Genomic DNA, 10,209 nt, shown 5'->3' with positions numbered 1-10,209 from the left:
GCTCACTTGAGTTTCTTATGGTCTATATTTGCTGTGACTAGACCTCTGTTTTTGTAGACTTGCTGCCATCTGAACTCATCAAGGTAACTGTGATGAAGAAAGAATGCTATTTTTGATGGAAACAAACTTAGAGATTTTGTGATTTTTTTTTTCTTGTTATTATTATGCTTCTGAAAAAGGGGACTAGTTAAAGGACACAGCTCCTGTTTTTCCAGCAAAAATGCTTGTTCCTGGTTGCACAGAATCTGCTATTCCACAATAAAGCAAAATCAGAGGTAAAGGCCTAAATGTTGAAGTGCTGCAAATAGGCAATGTTTATTCTTCCCTGCACCACAAATCGGTTTTGTTATAGAATCATAGAATCCTGTAGGTTGGAAAAGACCTTTAAGATCATCGAGTCCAACTGCTGCTGATATGCACAGGAGTCACACAGAATCACAGAATGGCTCAGGTTGGAAGGGATCACATTGGGTCACCTCGTCCAACTCCTGCTCAAGCAGTGTAATCCTAGAGCACTCTGCACAGGATTGTATCCAGATGGTTCTCTGATATTTCCAGCGAGGGAGACTCCACAACCTCTCTGGACAATCTGTTCCAGTGCTCAGTCACCCACACAGGAAAGTTCTTCCTCATATTCTGGTGGAACTTCCTGTGCATCAATTTCTGCTTGTTGCCTCTTTCCTGTTACAGGCACCACCGAGAAGAACCTGGCTCCAACTTCTTGGCACCCCCACTTTAGATACTACTAGACAATGATAAGGTCCCCTCTCAGTCACTTCTTCTCAAGGCTGAACAGGCCCAGCTCCCTCAGCCTTTCCTCATAAGAGAGATGCTCCAGTCCCTTGATCAATTTTGTAGTTCTCCACTGGACCTGCTCCAGGAGCTCCATGTCTCTCTTGTACTGAGAAACCCTGGACTGAGAACCCAGTCATATACATGTATATATGTAATACAAGCTAGATATTGAAAACCTGTGATTCAAGAATTTTAGCTCTCCTGTGAATTAGCATAAATAATGTGAAACACTTTTCCTGAAACCTACTTTTAATGATGAAAATATTGGTATTTTCAGTGCAAAGGTACATCTGTTTTATTTAGAACAATGCCGAAAGTTAACTAATTATTTCACTTTGCAGCTAGTAAATGATCCTGACTCAGTAATGAGTTGTCTTACCCCTGTGCATTTCACACAGGCAGCAGGGACCACATGTTCATGTAGAAAAATAAGGTTTAAAGGTCTTCTACCTGCTTGAAAGAATAATTTTGAAAAAGCTGGTCATAACAGTCAAAATTTGGTGGAGCATTTCCTATATTAATCCTTTAATACTTTTAGCTTTTTGTGGGTTTTGTAATTTACTTTGTTTTTTTTCATACTGAAAAGTAGGGTTTTCTGCACTATTTGGCCCTAGGACTGTCAGTAAACACCTATGTGAAATCAACATGGTTTGATTTTACACCCAAGTGTAAATCAGTTTAAAAACTAGGTTGCTTGTTTTAAGTGATGAAGTCATAAAGTACAAAGTTAGCTACTTTTATAGATGAGGATGCTCCACACTGGGGGCACAGCATTGGCCTTGTCCAGCAGGCTTTACTTCCATGTTTCCTGAAAATTAAAAGGGAGAGAAGAGTTACAGCAGGATTTCACAACTGTCCCCTAAAGCAGATAACTTCCAGTGTGGAAAAGGGACTTGTGTCTTGTTAAAAAAAATGCAACGCCTCAGTCACGATCTGAATCTTGTTTCAGTGCTGGCTTTTAAGAGAGCATGGCAAAAGGGTGGTTGTCTTGGTTAGATGCATTCACAAACCCCAAAGAATGCACTAAATAAAAACTAGTTATCACGAATGTTTTTCAGGCCCTCACTGCCAGTGGCTGCACGTTTCCTAAAATCTTTCCTCCAAGTGTGTTATTGTATACAAAAAGTTGGCATGCACATGCATAACACGTCTGAGCGCAGATGTTTTTCGTGATCTTAGTGGCGTCTTTTTTCCCCCCACTTTTCTCCCTTTCTTTCTGTGTGCTTGTGGATGTGGAGTAGAGAAGGAGATGGAGCACGTAATGAGAGCCTCATGTTTGTCAGCTGTGGAAATAGCGTTCTCCTTAATGTTTTTTTCCTCTCAGAACCTCATATTTACTATTTTAAGTGTCCCAGCAGCTTGCACAAGATAGAAGAAATGCCATATAGAAAAGCCAGGCTGGGCTACACTAGATCAGCTTGAGAAGCAGATACTGCTACCTCCCAGCCCAGAGGTGAGGTGGCCTGAGAGACCGTGCTGAGTATTTTCTACCTAAAGGAAAGAACAGCCTCTGTTTGAAAGAAAAAGCTTCAAACTTGGGCAACATTCCCATCAGTACCGATTGTACAACAAAATCTACCTAGTTCCAGTGAACAAGTGAGAAGTAAATTCACTATTCTGCAGTTCTATGAAACTGTCCCCCGTCAAGTTTGTCACTGCTCTTTGGTGGGTGGTGGCTTAGTTTTTCTACTCTGAAGGGAGGAAAACATGCATTTGTCACGGTCAAACTACAAATTAAATTCATAAAAATACTGGTAATATGGTTTCAACTGCTAACACGCTCCCATGAATGTTACATATACCTACAAAATCACCAGGAAGCTCCACATAGCAGAAGAGGGCAACTTGCTGAAAGCTGTATTAGGTGAGCAGAAGCTAAAAAAGTACCACTGGCTATGGAGGTTCACCTCATGCTGCATAGCTGCTTTTGCTCCTCATCATGAAATGCAACAAGCTTGAACAACACGTGGCAGTTTTGTAAGGGTAAGAGAGGGGAGAGTCAAGGCTGTTTATAGATCAGACCTTCCCCAGTCACAGTTTATGTTCACATAGCAAATGGCACTTCATTATTCAAAGTTTTTTGGAGTTGAAATCACTGGGCCCTACTGGGTATTAGTGATACCAAAGTGTTTCCTGTTTCATGAAATGGTGGTGGGGGGAGGATGCTGCCTGTAAAATATAACATGCTCTACAAATGTCCCTGTTCCCCTCTCAAAGTCTGGACTTTCATTTCTATAGCAGCCTGAGAGGTAGATAAATGCTCATTTTACAGGCAGGGAAATTGGGGTTATTGAAAGACTGAAGCATAACAGAAGTAAACTCTCTAGTTCTTCTATTAATCCATCAGAGCTACAACTAGCATCCAGAGCATTCCAATTCTCAACTTATTTTTTAGTTACTGTATTCATATCTGTTTTGAAAATGCTTACATGTCCGAGGTCCCCTTGGGAACCTTGGACCAACTGTTCTGTGTGACTAGAAAAATAAAGATGAAGCAGAACACTGAGACTGTGAGCCTTGGAGGTTTAAAATGTGATTAATTTGAATTTTTGAAATGTCATTAAATAGTTTAAAAAAATTTAATAACAACTTTCTAGTCTTCCTAATTCAATAAAACAAGATTAGGGACCTAATAAAAAAATCCAGCTTCCACACCTAATGGCCAACAAGTATTGAAGGCCTTACCAGGAAACTCTTGCTTGTTTAAATGGCCTCAACCATATGTTTTTCACCAGCTGTCCTTTGCCTCATGCTCATTACAGGACTGTCATTATGCTGCACGGAAGTCTCATGCACACACAAAACACAAGCAGTTTGCTCAGCAAGTTGCAAACACCTCCAGCTATCTGCTGAGATAAATCTGGGCCATTAAGAAACACTTCACTGAGGCACCTGAACTAATGCAATACTTACCTGCACTAAAACTATAAGGACTAAATTTTATGAAGCAAGTGAAATTAAACTAATTAAACAAATAAGGAGCTGAGATTTTCCTTTGCACTAGGTTTTTAAACTACTGCAAGGTACTGTGCAATGCATATCTACTGGACCTAGCTCTTTTCTGGTGTTCACAGACTAACATGTCAGAGAAAATTCCTCCTCACAAAGCCAGTACCAGCCCAAGCCATCACTGATATCCCCAGCCTGAAGGTTCCAGGTGGTGATTAAAGAAACTTTTAAACACACATAACTATATCTACAAAGTTTTAAACCAGATGTGTAAAGACAAGGAGAAATTTTATGTGGCTTTGCCCCTTCCTGAGTTGTCTTAAAACCAATGTGCACAGGAAAAAAGTAAGGAAAAAAAAAAAAGATGTTCTGCAGGGCACCTGACCACCTTGTGCTTGTGAAGCCCAGGAAAATCACCTGGCTCACTAGCAAAGTCACTGACTGCATGCACATAATTCTGGTTTAAAAAAACCTAGAAAATATCACAACCTACAGCCTGCCAAGGATGACTCCAGAACAAGCTTCTTTTCATATAATAGCCCAGTAGCACTCTTTTTTAGGGCATCTCTTATCAGAGAAACCTTTTACAGGAACTCAAAAGCAATAGCATTTTCTACAAGCAGTATCCTACTATGCCACAGTCTCTGCATGCTTGATTTGGAGTGTAGGCGAGAACTCCTACCTGCAATAAACCAAAAGCAATAAATGCCCACCCATGAATTGTAGTCATGATTTCACCTCTCACTGTGCAATATTCCCTCTCAATAATAAATCATCAGAATGAAATGGAAAATGGTTTCATAGCTCTTGGCTCTTCAGTTAGCTAGGACTCGAATGAGACCACCGTTTGAGACCAGAGTAAGCAGCCAAGAACAATTCAGTAACAAATCTGGCATGGGTTACACTTCCAGAGCACCTCAAGTGTCTGTTGTGGCAATTCTCAGATGAGAGATCTCACATTCACAATTCTCTGAGAAAAAATAGTCTCACACAATAGTTACAGAACGAAGGTGCTACATAAACTTTTTTAAAGAGGACTTTGTAAAACAACTGTATTCCCTAGGAATAGAAAGTGAGAGCAAGTTTCAATGGTAGCTTACCCCACTCCTATGATTACTCTTATGGATTAAAATAATTGCTTGACATACAGATAGATTCGAGTACCTCTTCTTCCCATGAGCAGTAACCTGCTGGTGTTCAGGTTAAGACTTCAGAAAGCAAATATTTCAGTCTTGATTTTCTTCTGCTCCATGACAGCTGGAAACACATGAAGATTTATACTAGAGCAAATATGAAATTTTAAATACTTCAGCCTTTTATCCAAGGCAGAAGTACCCTTTTATCTTTTTAATGCTTCAACTATTTGTCCAAGGATGTCAAACCACACTAGTGCCAAACATTGAGACTTGAACCTTGTGACATTATCCACTATTTTAGAAGTGGAAAAGCAGAAAAAGCACAGAAGGAGAAAAAAATTTGCCTGTCATCGCTGCTTCAGTCAGTAGGACATTACAAAAGAGACCTCAAACCTTTGTAGCATAAAGTTTAGCATCAGAAGTGTGGTTGCGTAGACTAAACCCTGGTAGGACAGAGGACATGGACTGCTGTCCTGTGAGGTTGTATTGCACAAGATTGCTGATGGTTAACTGAACTTTGTCTTCTAGACAAAACTGAAGACACAAAAAGATGAACAATCAACTATGCCCCTCAGCTCTTTCTTCCAACAATTTTCTGCAACATTAAAAACATATCTGGGTTTGGCTTTCCCTGTCTTTGGCTTCCCTTGTTCTGTCAGCCTCCTTCCTTCTCCTGCCTTCTCAGGTGGGTTAAAACCTTTTAGACTTGAGCTTCGCTCTGCTAAGGTACTTTGCAATGATACAAAGTCACTTCTTAGTCTTCTCTTTGCTAAACCAAGCAGATGGAGTTCTCAAAGTCTGTCACTACAAGGCATTTCCTCCAGCTTTCAAGTCATTTTTCCATACTACACCTTTGTCCTTTTCAGTTCTGAACTTTTCCTGTTTGTTTCCTGCATTTTTTTCTTTAAAGCACCGGCAGAGGAATGACCTGTACTATTTCAGTAATAGTGACCCCACTGCCCCATTTAGTGGTAAGCTCCCTTCTCCTTATAGGTTGGCAGTTCATACACAGTGCCCATCACCAAGGCAGGACACTGGGAGCTCCTGATACCTTGTCTGTTTCTTAGAACCCCTATATCTTCTTGCATGCTGCTGTTTCCTAGGATGTGACTGTCCATTCTGTAGTCATGATCCCTATTCCTTTGCTCTGGGCATGTAACTTATGTTTGGCTGCATTTTAACGTACATGGTGGGCATTACAAAAATGCACTGAAAATCAAGTAAACCTCTATTACACTTCTTCTAACTCAATGAAGAAAATTTATAGCCTAATTTTAAGAACTATAAGTATTCTCCAGTCTCTTGAGTTTATTAGCTCTAAATAATATCAAATAAACTATAAAATCCCTCATTTTTTACTTTCAGGAAGTTGGATTTCTATTTCTCAACTCAGAGATTAAAATTCTAGTTTGCAATAACTCTGCAAGCAAATTACAGAATGAAGTGTTAAGGCACCAAGCAAAAAGAGAAAAATATGCCTGAAGAGAATTAACAACATTAATAAGAGAAAAACAGATGACAGAATAATTTACTGTTTCAGTACAAAAGGATCTCTATTAGAACTAAATACCTTTGAGGAGGGAAGAGAAAAAAGGCTACATGCTGTAAGCAAGAAAGTAACCAGCAGCATAATCATTGCCAGAATCTGATCTTAATAACCTATCCTTACTTAGAAATATTGTACAGAAAAGACATGACTGAAAATTAGTAAAACAATTATAGTCAAAGGCTGTTTATACTTCATGATAAAACTCAGTGAAAATCCTTGCCTTCAGAGATCATACAAGTATTGACTTCCAGGTAGAATTCCCAGTGCGATTGATCAAAAGACCCTTGTCTTCAGTGAATGTGCATCTGATCAGTACCTGATAAATCTGAGCTTCCAGTTAGATCAGTGGTTTCCCTGGTAAAGGCCAGAAATTAAAGGAGAGCACTGCTTCCTAAGAAGGTGAACAACAATGGTTGTGCAAAGGACAGAGATGCCAGCACTCTATGGAAAGCTAAACAGTCCCTGTGTTTGCACAGAGCTGACTTGAAGTCACAGCACTCCCATACCCAGGCGTATCTCAGGGCTCTCATCTGAACAGCGTAAGGAAAAGCAGCCTGCCCCACACAAGACTTCTAGTAGAACAGCAAGTGGAAAGAAAGGGCTTAAAAAGAAGACCGAGATCCTGCGAACCTGTGCACTCATCCATAGTTGTCATATGCATTCACCCCTAAGCTGCCCCATTGATTTCATAGGGTTGGCAGTCTATTAAGTTTACCGACAAGCCTGGAGCCTGGGGATAAACCCCCTGAGGGTGAAGGGATCCATTTGGGTTCTGCCCACAAGACTTCTCAGCATCTGGCCTGAAATAAAACTAGAAGTTAAATACTGCCCCTGCAACAAGCTACAGGAGATACTAGCATCTCTGTAGTATCCCTGGCCTGTGCTCAGTGCAGAGGAGAGGCAATGCCACCCTATACAGCTTTCTTGGACAAAGGCTTGGTCACTTGGTCAGTCGTGTCTGTCCCAGGTTAGGAAAGAAACCCCGACTAACTTTTTCCAGTGAGAGGAAGTGTAGAGTAGGACACAGAGCGGTCTTTGGTACGTCCCTGCCATCCTGCACAGCCCCAGCCTGCTATACTGGATGTCAGGATTGAAGCAGCTGCACTGACCTGCACCATCTAAATGCAAATTTCTCTTTTTGAAAAAAATACTCACCCTCCAAGCCAATTGATCAAACTGGAGCAGGGAAAGCAGCTCTAACCCATTGGGAATCCAATCCCACTTAAAAACAGGCTCCAGTAAAGAGGCTGCTGAGTCCATCACGTTGCGTACTGGCAAAAGTAACTCGAGTTTTTTATCCTCCAAGAGCCTTCATTTTATGCCTCTGCTAATTCCTTAGCCTGCAAATTCCCAGAACCAGAAATGTCCTAACAGGCTTTACTGCCCATCATGAAATGCACTTATTACCTCTACATGGGAAAGTAATTTGGTCTTCTGATTTTCAGCAGTGATTTCTGTGTGAAGCATGGTGACTCTTATCAGAAACTGGCAGGGGTTTATATATGCTAAAAGTTAATCAGTGATTCCCTTCTTCAAGGCAGGGCATATCATTTTTCTAGATGGATTGGTTTTTTTGTCTAAAGCAATGCAAGAAAAAAAAAGTTTAATATTCTTTGAACTGTAATTGTATTAACCAGAAATATTTTCAGCCTGATTTTATGTGTGAGACCTAATCCCACACAGTGGACTGTGAATAGAAATGTTGTGGGTTTGGTCTTTGTACAGTATATGAAGCAGATTCTCCAGTCTGGTCATGGTAGTCTGTGTTACAATAATGCAAAGCAACTGTGAAGTGTGTTTAAGTAATCATATGAGGAGTTTTCAGTCCTGGACAATCTCCAGGAGGCGTGAGGCCACTATTGGATTCATGCTAATCTGTACCCAGTGCCTGATGTGAGGCATTGCTGTGAAAATACAGGTATTCCCAGTTTGAACTGTGGGCTGGTGTAACTGTAGTCATGTCAGGGGCGTGGGCAGGCGGCATCAGGTGGACACAGGTCTGCTAAAGGGCAGTAGGTGGAGAATTGAGAAAGATTCTAAGGGTTCAGAAGGCTCTGGCTAGTGCCTCCTGCACAGCTTTTTCTTGACCATCAAAAAGACAGGATATATGTCGAGGAAGTTAAACCATTTCAGTTTATTCTGATATTTGAAGCTGAGATCTGTTTTCAGGTCAAGTTCACCTTTCACAGATGACATTTCGCTGGAACCTTCATGGGGTTTCTGCAGGTAAACTATGGCCCCAGAGATCAGTAACACACCCAGAAAATCAGTTGCTCAAAGGCTGTGATCTAAAGCCTATTTTTCAGGTTGAACCAAGAGAAACCAGTGGAAGCATTTCAACTGGAACAGAAAGCAGAAGTCTCTTTTGCTAGAAGATGTTCAAAAGGAGCAGAATTCTTGGCATCCTGACAATTCCCACATCACATAGACAGGAAAAGCACTCTATCAATGCAGGCCCTCTTCTGGATCAGCTTCAGGCTGTTTCCCACCCTTCCACCTGCACCACTAACAGCAGCAGTGACTGATACAGCTAAGCCGCTGCCAATGCTTCAGAAATGCTCAGGTTTAAAGCAGAGCAGTGTTACACACAAGCAGGAAAAGCCACATCAGCAGCACTCGTCTAATAATGTATTTCTAACAGCCTGCATGCTGGATGTGCTGTAATTACAAGAGGGCAGCACAGTGGTTTGGCTCCAACTGCCCCCAACAGCTCTGCTGCTCTGGAAGAGCAGGGCTGACAGCTCAGGAATGAGAGCAGCAGAGCTGGAGGCAGCTTTCCTGGCAGCTGGCCTGCCTTCCCAGCACTCTCACCCAGACCATGCTGGTGCATAGGAGCTTTCTGAACAACATGAAAAAGCCCAGGGCAAGAGGCAAACAAATTTCTTCTCTCTCTGGGAGAAAACAGGACACTCAGATAATTTAATTTGCCAGGCTCTGCTGTAGTATGATGGTGCAGATGAGAGGATGCAGACACATATTCTAGGGCAGCCTACTTTCACATGAAAACATTGGGAGGCTTCTTATAGAAACAGCAGCATGAACAAGTCTGTCTTAGACCTGAATGATCCAAAAGGTAGTATTTATGAAATACAGCTTACAAGTTTTGGGTTGGGTTTTTTTTTTTTTTAAACACTAAAGAAATGGATGCAGTTGTTAAAATTAGTGGAAATACAAATATCACTTCTCTCCAGACCTGAAGAGATCTTGTTTTCTTAACTCAGAAATAATAGGGAACAAAGCATATATATATATGCTCCTACTTATTTTAAAGGTTTCCATTTCAGACCCCTTGTGAGAGAGTCCTACTGATTTCAATGGAAGTTATTTGTCCATAAGAAGAAGAGCTCTACAGAATGTGATTTCACATGATTGTCCTCTTTAAATGCATTCCCTCAGCTTCCCAGGGAATGGAGGCAGATAGAGTCCAGAGTGTGCCTTTTTACTTCTGGGTATTTTATTTGGGATACTGCAGTGTTGCCTTGCAACTCGGCCACAGAGCTGCAGGTAGTTCATTTTGGATCCTGCCCACAATCACCTGGGAAATCTCCTTTTACTGTTGTATGTTCAGATACCATCATGATCCAAGTCCCTGGGCTGATCAGTGCAAATAGCTAGTGAATACATCTATAACCTCTCCTGATTATCATGCAGCTGTACTGTGCAGTAGCTTTCCTCCATTTACTTTCTCATTACCTGTTTAATGTTCCTCTATCTCTCTCCTTTTAAAAGAGAAATCTTCTTGACCTCAATCAGTATTTCTTCAAACTCCTTTCTCTCCCA

Source organism: Myiozetetes cayanensis, unplaced genomic scaffold (genome assembly GCF_022539395.1).
Source record: "Myiozetetes cayanensis isolate MyiCay16 unplaced genomic scaffold, myiCay2020 scf1, whole genome shotgun sequence".
Lineage (NCBI taxonomy): Eukaryota > Metazoa > Chordata > Aves > Passeriformes > Tyrannidae > Myiozetetes > Myiozetetes cayanensis.
This window is presented reverse-complemented; position numbering follows the sequence as displayed.